This window comes from Falco biarmicus, chromosome 10 (genome assembly GCF_023638135.1).
Source record: "Falco biarmicus isolate bFalBia1 chromosome 10, bFalBia1.pri, whole genome shotgun sequence".
Classification (NCBI taxonomy): domain Eukaryota; kingdom Metazoa; phylum Chordata; class Aves; order Falconiformes; family Falconidae; genus Falco; species Falco biarmicus.
Genome location: NC_079297.1, coordinates 6,773,130 through 6,797,011, shown reverse-complemented (window position 1 = coordinate 6,797,011; position 23,882 = coordinate 6,773,130). Strand labels below are relative to the sequence as shown.

At 39.0% G+C, this 23,882-nt stretch overlaps 1 protein-coding gene and 1 long non-coding RNA gene across 3 annotated transcripts in view; one reads left to right on the top strand and one right to left on the bottom strand.

The window, feature by feature from the left end:
• The window catches only part of LOC130155737 (uncharacterized), a 178,439-nt gene extending 173,635 nt beyond the window's left edge, over positions 1-4,804 (bottom strand). For both annotated transcript variants that reach the window (XR_008824210.1, XR_008824211.1), the window contains exons 1-4: positions 4,642-4,804; positions 2,902-3,093; positions 1,009-1,075; positions 53-114 (exon numbers count right to left, since the gene is read on the bottom strand). This is a non-coding gene — a long non-coding RNA (uncharacterized LOC130155737). The remainder of the gene's footprint in view (positions 1-52; positions 115-1,008; positions 1,076-2,901; positions 3,094-4,641) is intronic.
• Positions 4,805-5,049: 245 nt separating this feature from the next.
• The window catches only part of SULF2 (sulfatase 2), a 162,887-nt gene continuing 144,054 nt past the window's right edge, over positions 5,050-23,882 (top strand). Inside the window, 2 exon segments of the mRNA XM_056353314.1 lie at positions 5,050-5,247; positions 18,094-18,182. The gene's annotated coding sequence lies outside the window, so the exon portion shown is untranslated.

Below are 23,882 nucleotides of genomic sequence, written 5' to 3'. Positions count from 1 at the left end.
TCTTAGACAGAGGCTGTAGAAGGTACAAAGTCAAATGGAGTCCCATTCTTACCTGAGGTGAAGGCAGTCGGTGCAAGTGAATACATCCAGACAGGTGTATCTTGATGAACTGGACTGAAAAAGGAAACGTCACATTACAAAGCAGTTGTGACTAAAATGAAATCCATTTTAGGTTAAATGTAGAAACCAATACAGTAAGTTTTGCTTTTGCACATGTGCAAAGACAGAAAAGAGAAGTAATTTCTGAGCATATGTGGGTAGCAGAAGGACTTGATGACTGTGATCCTTGTGTCAGCACAGTAACCTGCCTTTATGTGTAACACATCAAAGAGGAAACCTAAATAGTGGGAAGAGATAATGAGGCTTTTTTTTACCTCTGTGTATCATCTGGCACCTCAAGAAAGGAAAAGATTTACAGCCACTGTCAAACGTGTTCCTTGTAGCTACCCAAATGACATGCCTTCAGCAGCTGTCACTCCAGCACTGCCCCTCTGCACGTGTTCACTCACCCGACCCCACAGCACAGTTCAGGCTTTAAAAGCTGTAACAAAGCTCAACTGTTCAGTGGAAGGAGTGCATGCTTCCCCAGAACTGAACACAGAACAAATTAATTAATCAATGTTTGCAAAGCCCTTTGAAACAGAGAAGTGCTCTATAAGCTACAGATTGTTATGGCTGAACACTTCCCTGTTAGCACTGGAGTTATAATCCATTTCCATTAATGTCTTCAGAGTAAGGGGACAGGAAACATGAGATTGCAGTTACCAATTACCACAGTTATCAAAGAACACGCAAAACCTCACAGTTTTGGTAGTTGACTTTACACAGAGACTAATCTTGGAGTCAAATAGACAACAATCTTATCTTCTGAAGTTTAGACAGCTGTTTCCTTATGTACTTGTACCTTTTGTTGCTATTGTGGGGTTTTTTTCCCCCTTCCCCTAACAGATAGTTGTTTGCCAGCAGAAGGCATGGCCCTGTCGGGTAGCAACGTAACATTTCACTTACCATCCGCTGGCATTTTCAGTGGTTAGCCATGTCCATCCATGTTTTGTTTTCTCAGCAGTGTCAGCACCTAAGTGACATTCCGACAGGTTTCAGTTCTGAGGTTAATTTGTTTAGGTAAATATGATACACTATCTAAACCTAGGCTAGGTCTTGCAACATTTGAAATAGCACATTCATTTCCATAAAAGTTCCTGAGTCATGACTGGCATGTAACCAAAAATAAAACCCAGCTTTTGACAGTTTATAATAAGTGGCAACATTCCCACAAATCTGCTTTGCCTTTATAACAAAGCAAGTTCCTTATGACTAAGGATCTAAGGTATGTTTCTGATTAGTTTATTCAATCCTGAGGGTTTTTTTCCACTGGGAACTTAACATATTTCACATGGAGGAAAAAAAAAAAGTTTTTAAAATTCAAACTTTGTCTTTGCAATCACATGCTGAGTTCCACTCTCATGTGTTTGGCTGGTCCACTTCAGAGAGCAGCCTGCTGCAAAATCTGGAACTAAACCAGTGGCCTAAGTTTGCACTATTTGGATCTTAGGGTTTGTTTTTGCATTCATGCTAGTATTTAATTACTGATGCTATTAATGTAACTTGATATACTTTTATTTGGAAGAGGGCAGTTGGCAAGCACAATCAGATGTGTTGGATTGATTAAGGTTAATGGATCTTCTAAGACATTAGGGATTTAAAAAATTTGATTATTGCAGCTAATGCATATCAATATTTTTAACTCTACTGAAAACATCACCCTAATAGATTATATTTCGCCCAACTTTGCATAAAGAAAAGATGTGGGAAGAAAGCTACAGGGTAACTATATATGCAACATGCACACACAATCTCTTGTTGGAAGTGACTTGAAAGCACCCACTAAAACAAAAATTCTTAGTGCAAACACATAGTGTGGGAATGGTAAGAGATGTTTTCTGAGCTTACTGCGGTGATGAACACCTGCTGGTATGGTATGGAAACCACACCAAAATAGTTTTTTAATAGTTTTCATAGAGGTACCAGACCCTAGTCTCACTGAACTCTCATAATTAGGCACTGCAATCATTTTTCACGAGGAAAACATAAAGCTTTTCAGGGATACAGTGCTCTTTACCATGAACTCTGTGGAAAACTGTCCATTCTCCCTGTCCTTGGTCTCCTGAACTGTAATTGCTTGCAGCTTTATCACTGTTAATGCACTGCTTGACCAAATATAAAACCAGGCTTATTCACTAAAAGACATACACACAGGATCTTTGATGATTTTAAGATATTTGCTATGATATTTGACAAAAAAAGGCTACCTAGTTTTCAAACCTTGTTTTAAGCACTAAAGATTGCCAAGTATACACTGCTTAGAATGAAGTAGGAGAAAGCACTGTTGATGGATAATGGTTGCATGCCTATTTTCAAAGATGTTATTTACTAGTTCATTTGTTATAGGTAAATAAATTCATCAAATATTATTATCAATAAAGTGCACATCTTCAAATATGACTATCCCAGATCTCACAGATGAAAGAATGATTTGCAGGCAAGTTCAACACCTACCAAGATAGCAGTAAGTAAAAACACAGAAGAAAACCCCTGAACTGATGGCATGTTGCAGGCTGATTTGAATCTTGCCCTAATCACACCCATGACATGCATGATACTGATGATGTATACATGCAGAATTTGTTATATTTTTAATCTATAGGAATAAGTAATAAAAACTGTAATGAGCCAGAGGAAAGAACACAGATTTTTTTTAAAAGTTAGGCAACTGCCTTTGCAGTAGTTGCTTTGCTTGTGAAATGAAAGACTTCATAAAGAAACATTATTTTGATACTTAAGGCATAGTTTTTTTATATTTAGAAAGTGTTTATTACAGCAGTGGACTAACACACCACTTACCTACATATGCTTTTGGATTCTGTCAAGATTTCTTGTACAACTGAACAAGTAATCTGCATTTTCACTGTTTCAGAAGCCAGTTGTTGGCCTATGGATTATTGCATTTCCAGCCATCCTTTGTTTGACTTCTATAGATGATGGCGTGCAAAGCAATCAAGTGAAGAAGCATCTTTTTATGCATGTATTTGGTACCTAGGACAATTAGTTTAAGATGTTAGATGGAATTTCTATGTAATAATAAAATCCACAACAACAACATTCTTAGAGTAGTAAGACAAAACCTTGTAGTAACGTTGGAAACAATATCTCACAAAATTATTACGATGAGCCTTGATTAGAATATATATGGGAATAACTTAGGCTTGAGAATAGCTTTATAAGATTAATGGAAGATTCACTAGCTAATTCGTCATTCTAGTAATTATGACTATATAGAAACCAGTCCTTAAAAATATCTTGTAATGACAAATTATCCCTTCAGATTTATAGGCATTCCACATGCATACATGAGGGCAAGATTTCATCCATCTGGAGTCTCATAAGAAAAATCCAAATCATTTCATTTTGAGCATTTTTGAGACTCTTGTAATAATAAGATAAATCTCAGCTGTGTTGAGATCCTTTAATGCAAAGATAAAGCCTTCCTTCTGGGTAAGAAACGTATCTCGTCTTTGTAAGTGTCTACTTGGAGAGACACGTTGTACCATTTACAAGCTATTTTATAACAGCATTGGTATGGGATACAGGTGGTGGACTTTATTCCCAGAAATCATGGGTTTTTATCATTAAAGGACCTATGATTAATTTAATTACAAGGCTATCCAGCTAAGGATAACCTACATGTCAATGAGAAAAGATAATCTTAATATTTGCAAAATAATATGACTCAAATCCTGCAACTCATATCCATACTCTGGTTTTAAATGCAAAATTTAATGATGCTGCTCTGGTGAGAAATAAGAATCTGACAGTTTCCAAAACCAACAAAAATTCATCTGTGTTAATACATACAATAAATGTACATTTTTTTTCTCTACACAGCATGCATCTCAAGACTGCTTTGTTAACTTTAAGTAGTTGAAAGTTGAAAAAAAAATTGCATCATTTTCTTGACACATCTTCATCAAAATATTACCCTGGCACATGTTGGAAAAAAGTTAGCATCTTGTTCCCTGGATTTTCTGTGGAGAATCAGCAGAAAATGTAGGGACCTGATTAAAAGGCATTATCAGGAAGGTCTGTACCAAGAAAATTATTAATATAAAAAGAGAAGTAAAACAGGAACTACGTTCTGTTTTCGGGAGCTTTTACACATGCACCAAACATCTGAACTACTTATACCCTGGCACGGCGACAGGGACCCCGCGCATAGACTCTCCTCGTGTTTGTGGGAAAACCTTCAAATTAGGAATATGGAAGGCTAAAACTCAAAACCATTAAAGAGCGGAAGACACTTTTTTAGCACAGCTTCTCCACAGGAGATGTCCAAGAAGTCTGAACACAGACAGATTTTAGCCCGGTTGATGCCCACAGAAGCAGGATGAAGCACATTTCTCCGTGCAATACCACCCCCGGCCTCCTGACAACCCGTGTGGAGAAGCCCGATTATTAACTGGGAAGTACATAAGTTTTACCAGGTCAGGACTTTATCCCCACCACCCTGAGGAGGATTAGACCCCCCACGCACTTCTTGTTCCCTAACTGACACCCCCACGCCACCCCAGCACCCCCGCTGCCCACCTGGCGCTCCCAGCAGGGCTGCCTGAGGCGCTGCCCGCCGCCCCCTCGCCGCTCCCCTTCCCTCAGCCCGCGGCGGCGGGACGGCGCGCAGCCGTCAGGGAGGGGCTGAGGGGAGCTGCGCGGGAAGCGGAGGACCGCGCTGAGGTGAGGGGGCGGCCATCCTGAGGTGAGCGGGGGAGGGGAGGCGGCTAGCGGCCGCGGCCCCGGAGGGCAAATTGCTCCTCGGGGGACAAGCCTAAAGCTTTCTCCTGTCTCCCCACCTCCTCGGCGGGGTGCTGGGGCGGGAGCCCCCCGGCGAGCGAGGCGGCAGCGCTTGGAGGAGGCGCCTCGCAACAGATGGTTAAAGCCGGCTGCTGGCCGCGGCCCGCATTGGCCGGCGGCGCGAGCCGGGCGGGAGGAAGGGCGGGCGGGAGCCGGCCCCGCGCAGGGAGGGCGGCCGGAGCTGCGCGGCCCCGCGGCGGGGAGCGGATCGCAGCGCCCCCGCCCCGCCTCGCTCGCTTCCCGCGCGGGCGCTGAGGCGAGCGGCTCCCCGGGCGGCGGTCGCCCCTCAGCCGCTGGTCGCCGGGGGCTCCCGGCCACCTGTGAGTTTTCCACCCGGCGGGTGCTGTAAGTAACGCCGCCTCCGTGCGCAGCCGGGCTGGGGCCGCCGGGAGGGTGCTGGGGGCGGGAGGCCCGGCGGGCTCGGCTCCCCCGGCGGCTGCGGGCGGGCGAGCCGGAGCTGGCGGCTTCCCCTCTGGATTAACCCGTACGGCAGGGAGACGGGGAAGGGGCGTGGGGAGGGACTCCCCCGGGCGGGAGGCTGAATCAACCTCTGGGAGATTTTTATCACCTGTAAGCGAGGAGAGCACCGCTCCCAGCCGCCCCCCGCCCCTGCCCTTCCCGCCCCGCCGGTGCAGGCTGCCTGGCGGCGGGGAATCACCGGGCGCTGGGCCTCGGCGCTGCGCGGGGGGGGAGGCGGCAGGTGGGAGCCGAGGTGCGGGGGAAGTGGCTTGCCCAAGGTCACGCAGCGAGGCAGTGGCTGAGCTGGCAAATAACGCGCTGTACCGAAAACTTCTGGTTCCTAGTCCTGTGCTGGGCAGCACCGCAGGGCTGCGGGCACAGACCTGGTAGAGTTGTAGGTAGGTCTCTAATTAGCTTTCCCTTTTTATTTTTTTTTCTCTTCTTTAAAGCATTATGTATGGATGTGAAACCGTGCAAAGGTGCAGTGTCCATGTCATCTCCCTTTGCTTTTTCCAGCCTGCAAACATGTGAATGAATGCATAGATGTGCTTGCTTTTCTGTGACTAATGTTAAGGTCAATAGATTAAAACCAGACGTTGCTGGTAGAAATATGTTTTTCTTCCCTTTCACCGTGGCTATAAGTCATGTCTTTGCTATTAACAGTGAATGTTGTCTTATGGTGTCAGACTATAGTTGTGAAAAGCCCCTTAATTGATTAGGTGTCAGCTGTATTCCAAAATTCATCTGCACTGCAATAGCTCTTATGCTCAGTGCATGAAAGGTGTAAAGTGTAGTGGGCCATGATGTAAGAACTTGTGCACCGGAGTATAATATGATTAAGAGTTCTCCAAAGGATGCGATTGGAGTAATTGTTCTAGAGCTAGCTATATGCATAACTATTCTCTTCTACCCTCTCTCCTCTCCAAATATAATTTGAATGAGTTTACATGCAGATCCTCTTCCATAGTTTGTCCCTGCTGATGTTCAGTGTTTCTCTTGAGTTTCTCATATGCGGAATAAAACCGATGCATGTAAAGATGTTGCTTTGATTAAACATATGACGAGAGTCCTCAGAGTCAAACCTCTTCATAGAATTTTATTGATCCTTGCATTTTGTCACATGTCCTGCAGCAGTGAAACTTAAAAATTTAAGTGTGCTGCTCAAAAACTAAACTAACTCCACTGCTGTCTTTCTCAATTTTACTTTAACTGTTCTTCTTGGATTTGGGGGGTGTGCAGAAATGGAATATGAGAGAAGTTTAGGAAGACACTCAAAATATTAGTGTAAATAGGACAGCTTTATTTTTAATCTGTATTAAAAGTTCAGGTGAACTCTGAACTTTCTTCAGCACAAATAATGGAATTCAAGGCAAGATACTTGGCATCATGTGGTTTTCCATCTACAGATGTTTTGTGGTTTGAATGTGGAGAGGTTTGTATGTGTTTGTTTTAATCTCATGTAGAAAATACAGTTTTATTCTCCAAGTATTTAATGAATTTTGTGGGTTTTTTCTGCACTTTGATATTTGCAAGAAAACATTTTTTTTGTGCTTGTGTTTTGGCTATGTAATATTTTTTTGCTGCTTTAGACTCCTTGCAAGGTGTCTTTATTTCAGGTAATTTCTAGCTGAAACTGTTTGCCCTTAAAAAACATCTTGATTAGTTTGGTCTTTCAGTACCAGAGTCTCCATCTTTTCTTCTAAATGGATAGGGAAATGTCTGTAGTTTTTCTACCTAAGTGGCTAATATTATCTCATCAAGCAAAATGTGGTGTTTTGGAATAGATGATGCTTTGCTATGGCTTTGTATGTTTGTTTTTCAAGAAAGTCTATGTATTCCACTATTGTGACTTCCTTTCAAGCATGTCTGTTATGAGGATCCCAGGTGAGAAGAATTATGGTTGCTCTTTTACAAAAAGAAACAGACTTGGTGGTACAATATTTGCAAATATAACTAAGACCCTTCTCTGTTGCAAATGAGGGAGAAGGTGATGGAATAAAGCAAATACTTCTGCTGTGTGATAGCAGATGTGTGGTTTCGAGATGCTAAACTTAATATCTGATATCTCAAAGAACACAACAACTTGGAAAGGATGTAAATTTTTACTTCAGCTTCCTTTCAGAATAGTTTTTAGATGTAATTAATTTGAATTTCGGACAGCTCTAACTTCTTGCTCTGTAGATAGCACAGAAAAATTAAAATATTTCCCGGATAGTTGTACCACCTCAGAGATGCAGTGGTTTTTTTTTCTCTCAGTGTTCTTTCCTCGGCCACCTGAAGATGTAGTCTCACTGTGAAGCTCCAAATAGAGTAATAGTAAGGTCAAGAACTGCTACAAACCTATCAGAATTTTGGTTAAAGATGTTGGTGAGACCATACTTCTGTGAAGAATTCTCCATGCCTTTGCCAGTTTCCATGAAGAGTAGATGAAGACCTGCTTTTCAAATTGTCACTTGCAGTATCATTGACAGAACACATTCTCATTTTTGTCGGTATGCTGGGCCAGTTTCTCTGGCTGGAGTGTACACTTCTTGGAGAATGGGATATAGGCCTACATTTCCAATATAAAAATGGATGTTCAGTTCTGCTCATGTTTTTGAGAATATATTGGGTTCTTTGCAGTAGAAACCATGATTTAACTTGAAACCTGAAAATCTGTAATGAGTGGGGTTTATTTTGTTTGGGGATATTTTTTTGTTTACTTTATGTCATGTCCAGTCCCCCCTCCCCACTTTCCATTAGTCTTAGTCTCTTCTAGACTTGGATATTTGTTGAACTTTTGGAAATCACCTGAATTTATCAATACAGTTTGTTGCTGATTAACTGGCTCTCCTCTGCTTGTCCCCACCACCCCACCCCTTGCCCAAATCGGGAGAAATTCTGGAATGGTAATGTAAGTTTGACATGGGAGGATTTCAACTAATTGGTGGTTGAGCTCTGTAGGAGGAGAAAAGATGCACAATATTGGTCAATTCCATAAAAATGTTAACTTCGGGCTTCCCTCAAGACCAGATATAACTATGCCTTTCTATGAATACAGATGTTGGAAGTGTAAAGGTCTTCAGCAAGAAGTAGCATCCAAGGAAGTGTTGTGTCTGAGGCAGTAAGAGTGTCTCAGTAAACTGAAATTTTTGTCTTCCCTCTTGTAAGTACTGAGTTCTAGTGTTCTTGTAATGTATGAAATGTATGCTAGTATTGTGCGGCTGACCTGGGATCCCTTATGCACAGATTTATGTGATCTTTGGGTGTTGGTGTCTACAATGGTCTGTACTACAGTTCAATGCAAACTTCTATTTTCTGGACTAGGATAGCTGTGTATACACTTGGGTAAGGCTTTTCTTCTCCACCCGTCTGCTGCCCTCCCTACCCCCCCCCCCCCCCCCCTTTTTTTTTTAATGCAACAGTTCAACAATTTAATCTAGACTCACCTCTGTGTCTCACTGTGTATGTATATATGTATGCACGCATACGTAAAAAATACAGGGGGGTGTATCTGTGTTCTTATTTTCCAAATCCTGGTGAGCAGAATTTTAATTAAAGTGTTTGAAATAATGTTGTCTTTCTGCAGTTTGGCTGTGGTAGGAAATTTGTTTTGGTGCTCAGAATAGAATGATGCTAAAGAAAATGAACTAGTGTGAAAGATCCAACAAGACAATCTAGGAAACTTTGTTCAGGTGAAACTGGCTGTAAAGCTGAATGAGAATGATAAAGCAGGTATACTATTTAGTTTTACAACACCCCATTTCATGCTTGGAACCTTTATAACACAGATACAGTTACTACATCAAATGTTTTTACTACCTAAGCTTATGCACAATGAACTGAAGTAATTAAATGATTATTTGATGATGAAGAAATATATACAGTGGTACACTGACATCTGTAACCTGGTCTTGATATATAGCAGTAATATTCCCCCCGCCCCTCTGAACAATGTAGAAGTTTTTTATGTAGTTGATACCTGTAGTAAACATATTCTTGACTTTGGTTTTTAGTTTTGTATTTCTGTCTATATATTCTAGCATTGGTTCACCTGCCACAGTAAAATCAGGATAGCAGCTCACAGTTTAGTGAGTTTAAACAGTTTGTGTTGAAAAAAACTTTGTGTAATCACTGGTAAAAAATTAGCCCTATTTATTGGATTGTTGGAAGAGAGTGTCAAAATAAAATGCATCTGTTAGGCGGCAGACTTGTCTCTAATTTGCATATGGTATTCTAAAACAAAGGTAATAACTTTATGATGATGGGGAAACAACTGTAAATACCAATATTTTGCGAGAAATAACATAAATATTGAATGAATTCTCATTGCTCCAGAAAGATGTGTACCATTTAGAAGATCAGCACCTTATTTCAGGTTCCTAAAAAGAAAGCAATTCAATTGTCTGCCTTATTTGAAGATCCTTAGACAGGCAGCAGTAATTATGAAAGGCTGAAATTACTGATCCTTGAGGTAGGAAGTACTGTGAACACTGGTTCTGCTGTGATCTGACTGTTCTGGCCATCTCTGTGACTGAGTTATTGACTATGACTATACTCAGTTTAATAGATGGATTCAGTGTATTTAAGAACTTGTGTTTTCTAGTAATATTTGGGAAAGGAACAGGGCAGATCTTAAAGATGCTGAGACATGTCAGAAGCTGATGTTCACAATCTGGAAACTGAATAAGGAATACTTGCAGGTTTTTCGTGTCTGTAAGCCCTCATCAATTGACCGGTTACATAGATTTTTCTTAGATTTACTTACAGATTTAATATTTTTCTTCTGGATTCTGTCTTCTCTGTGGTTGAAGTGTTAATCTTAAGTTACTTATGTGTTCTTCTTTGCAATGTTATAATACGTGTTACTCCAGTTAACGCCATTCAGTGGAGGGGAAGAACACAGGTCAAAAAGACAGAAGTGTGTTTTAGGGTGAGTCTTCTGTCATTTTGTTTTTATGGCTCTAATATAAGAATCCTAAACTAACACATTTTACTTCTGTGACACTGAAAGGAGCAAGAGTATGCAGTCTTGGAAATTGTAGCTTGCTTCTAAGGAGGGTTGAAGTATTGAAACCATAAAGCTCAGTGCACACCTAGGAACTGAAGTTCTGATTTCTCCCATACCAAATAATTTGTAGGACTCTTAAGATGATAGGTTTTAACATCAGCTATCTTCACAAGACTTTATCATTCAGCTTCCCTTTTTTCTAGTGCTCCCTTTTTGTCTTGGTTAAAAGTAATAACAAGTTTATGTTGCACTGTTATTATAATGTTGGTTTTCAGCTCAAGTGTGATGTTATCTTGAGCCAGAAGTAGTGAGGAACTGTGTGGATCTTCTTTTTAAATGTGATGACAAGATCCTGTCATCTGAATTTAAGTTTATGGGTAGTGAACAAGGTAGTATTAAATGTCCATACCTGTCTTGCCTGGTAATTGTAAGGAAAAAAAAATAATCTTCATGCTCATCTAGCAAGTCATATAACTGCAACCCCCAGTGACTTTGTAGAGGACTGCTGTGAGGAGTAGCAATGTTCATCTTTGTTTTTCTCCTAGTAGTGTTTAAATGAACATTTCAATACGTGGTTGTGTATAGCATCCTCTTTCTTCCTTTTTTAATGTCATCTGGGGAATAAATCTCTTTAACCCTAAAATCACTTCTGATGAATCTCATAACATCTAGTTTACTTTAATGAACTTGATCCAGGAAATAATATTACTGTATTGGGGAAAAACTACATACTGGTTGGTATAAAAAAGTAAAACTTAAAAATGGATATAATTTGAAAACTTAAGGCTTTGGTTTTGCTCCAGGGTTTTTTTTGCCTAAGTTGTCTTAGGGACCTGAGGAAATATCTCAGTTACTTGAGAAAGTTGGGATTTTATGTATGTATGAAGCAAATTGAGAGCTTCTTAAGGTGCAGACTGTTTCTAGATTGTGCTCTGTCAGGAACATTACTCTTTCATTATGCTGGGATATGAATTTCTTTTAATACTGTAAACTTCCAAATCTCTCAGTGCAAAGTATGTGATATGCGCCTTGAGTGTCAGTTGTTGGGAATATGAGTGTTTCTAGACATTCATTTCTTTGAGAGAGATAAAGATCTATCTCAGAGGAAGGTGCGTGGTAAGAAAAGACTAGTACAAAAGTAGATGGGTTACCAAATGGACTTGCTTGCTTTGCAGTTCCCTTCCCCCACCCTTATTTTTGGATACATTCCATGCAGAATTGGGTTTGTGTGTTATTAATTCTGTTTAAAATAATTCACCTTGTGAGTCTTCATAAAGTTTTATTTTCTCCTATGTTCTAGTACCAGTAGCATTTGAAGGACCTTCTGAAGAATCTAGTTTCTTTACATCATACTTTCTTTGTCAGAGGAAGTGTGTAGAAGACTTCAGTGGCTTAGAGGAAAAATTACATGGTTCTGCTCTTGGAAAGCTTTTTTCATAGATCATATGTGTGGAGGCAAATTACTTTACAAAATGTAACTCAGTTCTGCATACAGAAGGCTGAAAACAGAAAACAACACTGAAGTGTGTCTTCTGCTATCTAATTCATTGGGTAGCTCTTTGGTCTTGCTGTACGTCTAGAAATACCATGATGCAATGATTTCTGTGATCCGCTTGGACTCTTTTCTGACTGCTCCAAATCCTAGCACACTGGTAAAAGGGGAGGCAGCTGTGACAGTGTAGATAAGTAAGTTTCAATTAGTGCCTCTAAATCTCTATCAAATGATCTGTCTTTAGTCACACTTGTCTGGTAGTCTAACTACAGAATCAAAGCAATCTTTAAAAATTTTATTGAATTCCCTTGTGTGTGATATTTGCATGGGTTATCTTCTCGGTGCCGTCTGCTGGAGAACAGACTTACATTCAGTAGAGCTTAGCTATGATACAAGACCCTGTAGGTTCTGTGGCTGTTCACAGTGTGATATTAATGGCGTTAAATTAGCAACATCAGCGATATTAACTAATTTCCTCATTCAGACGGTGACATTTGTTTGGTAAAAGGATCATTAAACATATGCAAACATCCGATGTGCAGTAAAAGGTCTTTGGGCCCTGACAAATGATTAATGAGAAAATTACAGGTTGTAGGAAAACGTAAATATTCTTTGGAAATCTGTCCTCTGGCAAGACAAACGTGTTCCCCTCTAAGCAACGAAGGATTCATTGTATTCTTTTCACATCCATAAAGAATGCTGGATACTTAATGCATATCTTGATGTCTCTTCCTTTCTTCTAGGCACTGCTGTTGAATTAGGATTTGTCCTGGTTTTGTTAAGCAAGTAATCCAGCTGTGCACTGTAGAAAAGTGCTGTAGCCTCAATTAACTCCTCTTATAATTTTCTGGATAATTTTGAGTCTGTCTTACATTTTTCTTATTAACAGCTTTTGTTCACTTCTTTTAAATCTGCTGTTACGCAAGAGGTTAAAGTAGGGGCTCACATATAAAGTCCCTTTCCATCAGATGACTACATGTAATGCAGACTTGCATGTCAACTGATGAATGCATTTACCATGGCTTCAAGGAAAGGCTTCATCTAGTTTCAGATGATCCTTGTGACTTTCTTACTCTTGCTGTCTGTAGCTGTATAGGGATTTGTAGTGTCAGGTTAGAGTACTAATTAACAGTGCCAGCTTCAGAACATAAAAGCTTCACAATATGATGCATTTGCAGTAGCTTATTACCTAGTGCAATTCATGAGTAAATTTTCTAGCTTCTGCACCAGTGTTCTAAAGTGTGATTGAGTACTGTACTTCAGCCATTGCTGTTTATTTCACTAAAGCTATGGCTGAAGTTGCTGCGCTATCAAACAATAAAACTAATTTGTGAGTTCATCCTGCTTTTATCTTCCAGTATTGCTGCAGTTTGAAAAGAACCAGACAGACTTGATAGTTATTGTCATTTTCAAAATGACAGAAATCGCTTTCAGAGACTTCAAAACTTTTTGCCAATCTTTGCCAGAATGGAGATATTATAAGCAATTAAAATAGCAGTTATATTAAATTTTAAAACCTTTAAAATGGCTAAAGGATTAAATTTTCTATTAGCTAGCAACAATGTCTTTCCTTCCTCTGGAAGCTAGATTTGCAAATAGCAAACATAGGATTATTGAAGAGCTATTAAACAAACCGAAACACACTGCATAACCAGAACTCAATTTTTTTTGTACATTGGATTGATCCATTCCATTGACTAGAATGTCTGATGCCTCTGTCCTTGAATATAGGTTTATGCTAATTTTTCTAGGATATGATTCCCAAGCTATTAAGGTATGTAATTTGATGCATGTTAAGATAACTAACAGCCAAGCATCATGGGTGCATCTGAGATGTACTATAGTATACCAAACTTTTTAAGTCTGGTTCAGAAACAAGTGTGTTAAGCAAGAAAATGTTCTCCAGCTCAGCAGAACCTTCAAAAAACTGAAGATTGTTTTAAACAAACACTTGCTGAACTGTGGAAAGGGAGAAAAGAGAGTGGGAATAGAGCCTGAATTTGGCAGGTTTTGTGCAGGGAAGTGTCACGTGTGCTACGTGGTACTTTGGAGATGGACAGAGCACCTTGGCATCATTAATGCTTAAAAGCTGAACCTGAAGTGAAAAATTTCCCTCATTTAAGCCTTTGGCTATATTTCTGGAGATTGAGGATCTGCTTTTTATCCCATATTGTGGGGAGCTGTCAAATATCAGCATTTTTTTTCTCTTAAAGATCTATACTGAAAACATAACTCAGGAACTCCTTAGGAAGAGTCTAGAGGAAATGAGTAAAATGATCTATGATGTACGATAATTATGACCCCAGTCAGGCAATACTGAATTAGTCTCCTGGAATTACATGATAAGCCAAACAGAATTCTTTCTTCAGGACCTAAGACTCTGAGAAAGCCTGTGATTTCTCTTCTGTCCTCTTACAAGATACTGTGCTGTCTAATTTGTTTTTAGTGATCTTGAGCAGGGGGTCCCTATAATGAACTCGTAGTATGTCATAGCCTGCAGTATGAACATGCACTATGTGTTTGTATTTGTGGGGTGGACCCTACCGCATTTCAAAGAACAGTAGTAGAGTACCCAGTGAAGTTGTGAAACCTTGTAAGAAGTTGAACAGGTTGGGCAGACCTCAGAGGGGGAGAACAGCTCTATATGCCTTTTTTCTCCCATGTAGCAAAGGCATAGGCAGGCTCAACTCCAGTGATCCCTTCTTTTTTGAATCAGCCCCCTGTGATCAGATTGTACCTGATTGGGTTGCTGAGGTGTAAATATATAATGCTTCTCCTGTTGTTATTTAGAAAATGTAGTTACTTGCTAGAACCCCATATCCCTGTACTAGTGTTCAACAGAGTTGTAGCAGTGAATGTTAAGTCTGAAAAGAAATCATTCCCAAGACTTTCTTCATTTATCAGTTACCTGCTTAATAACATTTTTGTACAGAGTTCCCTGTATAAGTATTGTTTTGAGTCTTTTGATATATTTTAATTATTTCTGCTCTGTGTTAATAGAACTTCTTCAGTTATGAAAGACATACTTTAGGCTTGTGGGTTTTACCAAATTTAGTTAGCCCTGATTTTTTTCAATCTTTTTTAAAGTATCACTACCAAGATCAATAAGTTTATACTGTGGGTTCCATTTGAATGTATCTCTGATTGCATGTTCCTGATATTGAGTAGAGACAATGCAGCTATGGTGGCAGAGATGTGTATGACAACCACCTGAGATTAGATGCAACTTCTTGGGTTTATAGCGCTTGTTTATTTTCATAATATGAAGGAAAGTCAGTTTAAAACTAGCTGAGGCCAATGTCAGCATAGTAATAGCAGTAGTAAGTATGTAAAAGTGGTATTTCTGGGTAATTTGGTGAGCAGGAGCGTTGTGGTATCTTCAATATTAGTTGTTAAGATGTCTTACAGAAGGTGCACTGGTACTATTCTTACTTTTCAACATATATATAAAAATCCATTTTTGTGTAGGATTATAAGTTTTCTTCCTCTGATTTTCCCTGGTATGGTATTAGGGAAAGAGAAGCATCTCTGTGTGTGTGTAGGAAATTACTACAACCTAGAAAGAGAATGGTTGTAATATTTCTTATCTCAGATAAAAAAACCTAAACTCTTTGCAGTACTTATACAGAAAAAAATCAAATAGAAGTATGTATATAAAATCTGTAAGTGGAAAACTTTCTGCTATTAATTGCATTGTATGGTGAAAGTATCTTTTTATTCTTTTCTGAATCGACATTAAATCAGCTTGACAACCAGTAAAGTTTTAATGCTCAGTAACTTTTCCTTGTGCTAGAACTGTAAGTGTTTCTTTGTCAAGTGTGCTGAATTTTGCTGTTCTCTTTGATCTCAAGGCAAAGGCTTAGGTACCAATATTATCATGTTGATATCTTTACTTTCATTAATCTTCTACATGTGCATTCATTGGACCTGCAATGTTGAGACCGTAGTTGGAGTGTTCAAGGTGATTATCGGGAGCTACTGAAGTTTAGAAACCTGTCGCCTGCTTGATAGGGCCTGGTCTTAAAAGCCAGTGAGTTTTGTCTGCGTGTGGAGTCTTAAGCAATGTTCCTGTGACAGAACTATTGAGTGAGTAGTGAAAAGGCAGAAGGGATATCTAATTTGTTAGAACAAAAATTACTGCAGTGGCTAGCTGGGATTTTCCATCGTTTTGCTACAGTCATGGTAGACTTGGTTGTTTCTTTCAGCTGTATACAGTGTCCTCTTTGGCTTTTGTTTTCCACCCCACCAACCTTGGTCCTAACTCTAGACTGAAAGTAGATTATATGAAAGGATACAAAATGACAGTTTCTGTTTTGCGTCTGTGATCCTTTTTAAGTTACTGTACGCATTTATTTAGTCAAATCTTTTGAGGTATGCTTAACAAATAACAACCCTGAAAGTATTTAGCAATTCATTAGCCATACCAGAATTTTTTCTTATAAATACAGCGTTGCTGTGGAGTTCAGAATCTATGGGGCTTTTTACATACCGAGTTCATTAAAACAAACAAAGAAACAAACAAAAAACCCACCACCAATGCTAAACCAAAACAAAGAACCAAACACTTCTGTCCCTTCCAGTAAGTAGCTGAAACAGACACAGTCAGTAAAACATAGAAAACAATTTAAAAACAGGATATAGCATAGGAAGCAGTGAGGTGAATATTTCAAGTTTATGGGGAGTGATGTGTCATCAACATAAGGAAATACACCGCTATGCTTGCTGAGTTTAACTGTTCATGAATTTCCAACCTAGAAAACTTGGAACAACTGGCATAGACAAGATAAATAGCAAGAAGGGGTAGATAAATATTTAAGACTTAATATTACTAAATGATTTAATATTTGTCATTGTCCAAAACCCATTCAGAGATTAGTTGATCAACCTGAACTGCAACTCAGTAAGCATTCCTAAGCCACATCTAACACATGATGATGATGCCAGAGAATCTAAACTAAAAATTTTAAAATGTGGGTAGGGTTTCTATTTCTTTGGTGGCTGGCTCTAGATTTAGGATACTGAATGCTGCTGCATTCAGGGTAGACACAAATGTGTATGAGACTTTGCAGAAATGGAACCTCAGGCACCCATACCCTGGCTTGGATGATCTGGTTCTTAGGGTTAGAGTGCTTTAGATTCTTGGCTAAAGGAAACCATAAATGTCTTGGCTGTCCTTGGATGTTAGTCAGTCTTTGTCTACATGCTTTGAAAAGCAGACTACATTTAGGAAATCCAAAAGCTGTGGATTACTGTGTTTCTTGAAGCAAAAAGGAGTGAACAGTGGGTTAGCTAGTTATGTGTCCTTACAGTAAAAGCAGCTAATGTTATCTTGGCCTGCATTATGAGGAGTGGTGCCAGTGGGTGGAAGGATGTGATCCTTCCCCTTTACTCAGCGCTGGTAAGGCTCACTTGGAGTACTGTGTCCATTTCTGTGCTCACCAGTAAAAGAAAGAGATGGACAACTGGAGAGAGCCCACTGAATGGCCACTAAGATATTTAAGGCTGAGAGAACTGCGACTGTTGGACTTACAGAACAAGGCTTGGGAGGGATCTCTTAGAATTAAATAAATACCTGAAGGGAGGGTATAAAGAAGCCAGAGCTAGGCTCTTCTCAGTGGTTCTCAGTGGCAGCACCAGAGGCTGTGGTCACACAGACTGAAACACAGGTGCTGTCTGAGCACAAGGGAACACTTCTTAACTGCGATGGGTGACTGAGCACTGGAGCAGACTGCCCAGAGAGGTTGTGGTTTCCATTCGTGAAGGTATTAAAAAGCTAACTGGACATGATCCTGGGAAACTAGCTTGGGGTGGCCCTGCCTGAGCAGGGTTTGGACAAGGTGACCTCCAGAGGACCCTCCCAACCTCAACCATTCTGTGGTTCTGTGACAAACTGCAGACTACTTGCACTTCAGTTGCTATTCACTTGGAGTCTGACTACCTCCAGCATCTTATTTTTGTGTTACAATTGCCTTTATGTACCTGAATTTTTCTTAGAAGTTACTGGCAAAAGTCAGTCAGTTAACTTGTAGGATCTTGAAAACGCTGAATTAGTAAAGTTGCTGTACAAAACCAAAGACTTTGCAGAATGGGGAACGGAGAGCTTCCAGAAGAATTCCGAGAGGGTGCTTTTAGATGGTATATAAAAGAAAACTGACAACTTTGTGCTCAGACCGTAGAAGTCTGGGATGACTTGCTGAAGGACCCTGAAAATGGTGCTCACTTCTGAATATTCTTTGTCTTTTTCTGTTAGGTTACTGCTTAACTGGCAGATGTTCCCAGACTGAGAATGGCATGGCGTGGAGGACACTGTGGTAAAAGTGTTTAATCGCTCTTTCTTTGGTATGTTTTCACTCTTAGTAACAAAATATATATTTTATAACATGAATTATTGCAGACATATCTGTCAAATAATGACGGGATGCAAGAATACGGGGCTGACTTCATTAAAAGTCATTATAATCGCAATGTAAAAAAAAAAATCAACTGTTGCATTTCTATCACTTGATGGCTTATTTAAAATAATTTTGAAGAGGCAATGTCTAAAGCTCTTGCATGCATTCAGTAGTTATGATTATATGTTAAGTAATGTAGTGCTATAAATATAAAATGCTCTACTGCTGAAAGTGTTTTGCCTCATGAGTTTTTACCTGTAGGAAAAATTTCTGGTTCTTCTCAAGGCATTAAAATTCACATTTGTGCTACAGTTCTGAGGAATTCTAGGGGGACTGAGTTCCAGGTAACTTCTGAAATGCTCGTATCCATTGCACTGATTTAAAAATATGTGCATTGTTAATGAGGAAGTATATGTACATTATGCATCTCAAGAAGAACGCAACTGTGGAGATTTGTATTAAAATCTGTCATCTTTCAGTGTGGTCTGGTCTTTCAGGGGCTAAAATATCTGCTTCTTAGTGCTAAAAAAAAAGTAAATTCTTCAGTGCAGAAAACCCTAAACCCCTTAAATAACAGGAAAACTTAATATGTCCTTAAAGGCTCTGGTGGGTTTCAGCCTGCTGCTTTTGTGGATGCAGAAATACTGCCAGAAAGATTCCAGTTCAGCTGGGTGCAAATACCCATACAACAAAGAGTCTTGCACAGAATTTGCATAGGATGAAATGGGGCTTAAATACACAGTCACCTGAAGGACAAGTATGAGTACCCTCTTTGCAAGGAGTTCTTTGATTCTGTTTTCAGACAAATACCAGGTAGTTTGGCATTGTTTGATTTCCAAAAACCCCTTGCCACAAGTAAAGCCAATGCTACCCATGACAAAGAAAATTAGTATCTCTAGATTGTGCTTGAAGTTTATTTCTTTGCAAGAATCCAGCATAATGCCAGTTTTCTTAATTCTGTCTATGAGCAGAAGGTAACATTTACACTTGGTCAGTCAGCTATTTGATTTGCAGACAGGATGACCTCTGCCATTCAAGTATCAAGATGAATTCCATTAGGAATTTGGGCTCAAAATTTCTAGAGTAGGTTTTCCTAGCCTAAAGTCTTCACTTCTACTGTGCTGTAAGGCAGTCATTTCTGAGCCCTGCTTTAAGCCTCATGCTGAACAGCAAGGCTTTTTTCTCCTCTTCCTGTCACTGATACTTCTATTTGGATTTGTTAGAATGGGTTCAGAGCCAGCAGGAGAACTTGACTGAATCCAGAGTGACAGGTGTCTGATTCTTGGATTTTCTATTATTCAGATACTTCTGAATAGGCCAGATGCTTTGGCTATTTCGAGTCCCTTGCCATTCCTGTTTTGCTTTAAGGCAGGAAACGAGGAGTTCCCTTGCAGAGAAAAATCTCCAACATAGATGTAATGCAACATCTCCATGTTAGGTCTACTGCCTCAAATCCTCTTTCCTGATTTGCCACAGATGCATTGGAGTATCTTGGGGAAGGGACAAAAATACCATGTGTATTGGTGATGCTGTCTGCTAAAATGCCCAGCTAATAGGAATGAGCATATTGGCACCATTTTCAATTCTAATGTATCCTCCTGCTATTTTTCGTGTGCTCTCCTCCACCCCTGTTGTTATTTGGATACTCCTGGGAATCTACCCTTGGATACTCAGGTGCTCTTACCCATCTAGCCTGTGGATCACCAGAGATACAGCTGCTCTGCATAATGCAGTACAACTAAAGTAGCTCCAGATGAGATTCCTTGAGTACTGCTACCAGTGTATCTAAGTTAGTGACCTCAGCAGACCTCTGCATTTACTTTGTCTGGCAGAACTTGATGCTAATAAATTACTTCAAGCTAGTTTGGGTATCTCTAAACTGAGCTATGGTCTGCAGAGACAGGTAGTCTGAATTTTACATATTCTCAGTGCTCTTGGAATTGCTTAATGTGGTTTTGTACATTTAATAAATACATTTGGATATATCTGTTTAAATTTTTGAGGTGGTATTTTTATTTAAATTACTTAAATTTTTGAGTTGTACTGATTTCACTGGAAGCAGAGAGCTCTACAAAATTGGACCGATTAGGTGTTCAAATGGAGTTTCAGAATTAAGCCACCTTCAAATTAGTATCTTCTTTATTTTCTTCTCTCCAACCTACTGGTCTACCAGAGTAATATTTTCTTTTTATAATGTCTGTGAAGTCTTTTAAAAATAACCAAATAAAAAAAGGTAATATTCATTGGAAAAATATACACTGTGAGTCTACTGACTTGAAACTGATTTACTTCTAAATTTGTATTCAGATAACTAAAGATAAAATAGATATTTTCTGCCACTGTAACAAAACAGTTTTTCTGAGGATGTATAATGCAGTGTTGCAGTTGTTAACTGTTGACCCTGCCTTTACGCTACAGGAATTTTTTGGAACTATGAGTGAGCAGTCAAGCAGAAGCCAAGCTGATGCAACAACTCTGATGAATGACATATCAAAGCAGAAAGTTATTAAAAACTTAAGACGTTGCCTGTAGAAAGGGAAAACAAAGGATTTGCGATCTAATTATAATCTGAATTTCTGAAAGGGGGACACACACACGCATGCATGTATGTGTGCATTACAGGTTTAGAGAACTTGGAGAGAAAAAATGGTGAAGCTGAAACTTCCAAGGCTTCTGATGTTTTTTGTGACTACCGTGGTGGGTAAGCTGGGTTACTCCCTTGCTTTAATTGCATATGTGAATAAATTTAATGGAGACTATAATGCAGAAGCTATGTGGTGTAGTATTAAGTGAATTTCTCATTATGCGTTTGCATTAAAAAACCCAACAAACCCCAAACCTGAAATAAAATTTGAAAGCTTCATATGTAAAGACAGTTAAATGGCTTTCAAATGTCTGGTCTCTTTTAAAATGTATTCTAGCAGTTGATTTTTAAAAATCCACTCTGTGGATTTGTCTTGGTGACTTAGTTCATTTGACTGTTGATCGCACTTTTATTTTGATATTTTTTGCTAATGAGATAGTCTCAGTTAGAATTAGCTAAACCAATTTGCAGATCAGGATTTAAAAACGCTGAACCACAACGTACCAGTTTCTATACCCGTGATTTCTCCTGCTCCCCATCCCTTCCTTATACACTAGGGGAAAATGATCTGTCTAGTTCTGATTTATTTTGCACAACACAAACTAAGCTTGTTAAGTCCAAGTCAATTATAATGAAATGTTTGAGCATATGTCAGCTTCCCAGAAAATTGTATTGTGTAATCCAGCACTTCACTATTCTGACAAGCTGAAGAAATGTTTCCAGTAGAGGAATCGATCAGAAGTAATGAATCATCTATGGGGAGAGGAGAGAGGGGAAAAAAAAAAAAAAAAAAGGAAAGAAGGAAAGATATCGTCCTCTATGAATTAGACTTAATTTACGTTTGTGTGAACTCTGGTTACCTCTAGAAAAGTTATAACCTGGAATAGCCCATGACATTGCAAAACAGTGTTCAAGTTGTTTGTTGTATTGGCCTTCTCTGTTTGGCTGACACAGAGATAACTGTCAGCAGCTGAGGAAGAAACTTCCTCTGAACCTTTGATCCCAGATTCTGTTGCTGCTCTTGCAGTACCCTTAGGAAGAGTATCTGTCAGACTTCTCTTGCTTAAATGTTTCTTTAGTGTTGCATTGTGTTCTGAAGGAAATAGCATTTACTTGTATTATCTCTTGTTGAAGAGGAAAAATGTTGAACTTGTTCTGTATTATCCTCTTTCCTTTGTAAGCATGTGTTCTGTAGAAACTACTGATAGAAAAGTTATTGCACTTGAAGTGGAAACCTCTGAAGATGATGTCAGCTGTTCTTTGTGGTAGGAACCTTACGCAGAGTTTCAAGTTGAAACTATTTTCTGCAGATATGAACTTGTCATTTAATTTCTAAAGTAGGATGTGATCGGTAGATTACAGTAATCCTATTGTGAGTAAGTTGCAGAAAATAAAAGGCAGAGATAAAAATCACTTTCAATACAATATAGTTCACTGCAATTTCTTTTGACCTGTCAAGGTTAGACTTCTACTTGAGTAACTTCATTTGCCTTTGCATCTCTGGAAGAACTTGTTGTGTGACAAAGTCTGAATAGTTGGTCTCTTTAAATGATAGTAAAAGAGGAGAGGTAGCTAGGACAGTTGCTACTACAGCATGCTGTGTTCATACTTATGTAGTTGGAGATGGAGGGGAACGTTATCTGTTTCTACCTTACTAAATAGGGCAATGAATGTTGCAAAACTGTTACAAGGCTTTCTGTTTTGGGGTGCTTTTATAAGAAATACTATCATACATTATTGAAGGTATATTTGAAAACAGGGTACCTCAGGTTGTTTTAATATACATAGGGAAATAACTTGTCATGTGTTTTATTGGTATACTTGAAAAATATCTGTTCAGGAATCTCAAAAGTCAAAATAGTATTGGTGACACTGAAGATAAATTACACTCTGGTCTAATCCAGACCAGAGTATTTTCATTCTCACAGCAAGGCAGTCACAAAGATCTGTCAAACCTAGTGGTTTATCTCTGGTTGCAGCTGATAATAGGCACTTACATGTGTAAGAACACAGAGAGGTATGCTATTGAGAAGTCTCTCTGGCTCAGCAAGTTGTACAAGTTGTACTGTGCCTACACTGTTCCAATTAATGATCCTTGATGGATTTTTCTTTGCCTATAAGTGTATCTTTTTTTTCACTAAATTGTTAAAATGGTAAACCAGGTTCAATTTTTGAGCATTTGTCTTTGGATTGTGCTTTTCACAAAGACCTCCTGAAGCTTTCTTCTGAGTGGTAGTTTGTAGTTCTGAGCCCTTCATTGGGTGTGAATCAGTAAAGTGATATGAAGAGAAGGGAACTAACTTCAAGATAGCTGAGTAACTGTGATTAGAATAAGACTGTTCAGAAAAACAAAAAGATAGCAGCTGAAAAAAAGAGGAAATTCTTTGTTAGTCAGAAAAATGGCAAGGTGAAAGGTATTTCTGATGAAGGAAGAATCTTAAAAATTCTCTGTAACTTAATTTAAAAAAGAAAAAAACCAAACCACTTGTTGATTTAAAACTATATTCCAAGTCCCATGGAAACTTATTCAGAAGAAGCAGCAATTAAAATTGCTTATCCGATGATCTATGGATGTGTTTGGTGTATTGTGAAGATGATTTTATTCAAGTTGGAGTATGGTAAGGATTCTTTGACTCGGTAGGCAAAGAACTGAAACAGTTAATAAGCTCATTTCCCAGAAAGCTTTTTTGTAAACTTAGTTTTACAGGTTGATTTACTACTGCATTATAAAAAGGTGGCTCAGAAACACTATAATTTAGTTGGCTATAAATTTTAGATATTATTGAAAACTCCACAGGTGGTGGAGGAGGGGAAAAAACTGCAGACAATGACACTAAAGCATGTGGTATGGAAACTGTATTGTATAGGGTGGTGATTGGATTTGTGGAACTTCCGATGTTTAAATGCTATTACGTTTCACATTGTCTGCTTTAGACACCCAGTGCTGGAGAAATTGTATATTGACATGGTTATGAAGCTAGAATGGATAATACTACAGAACGTGGTTTAGCTAAACATAGATTCTATTATTATTTTCTTTTTTTTAATTGGGTTCTTGATGCA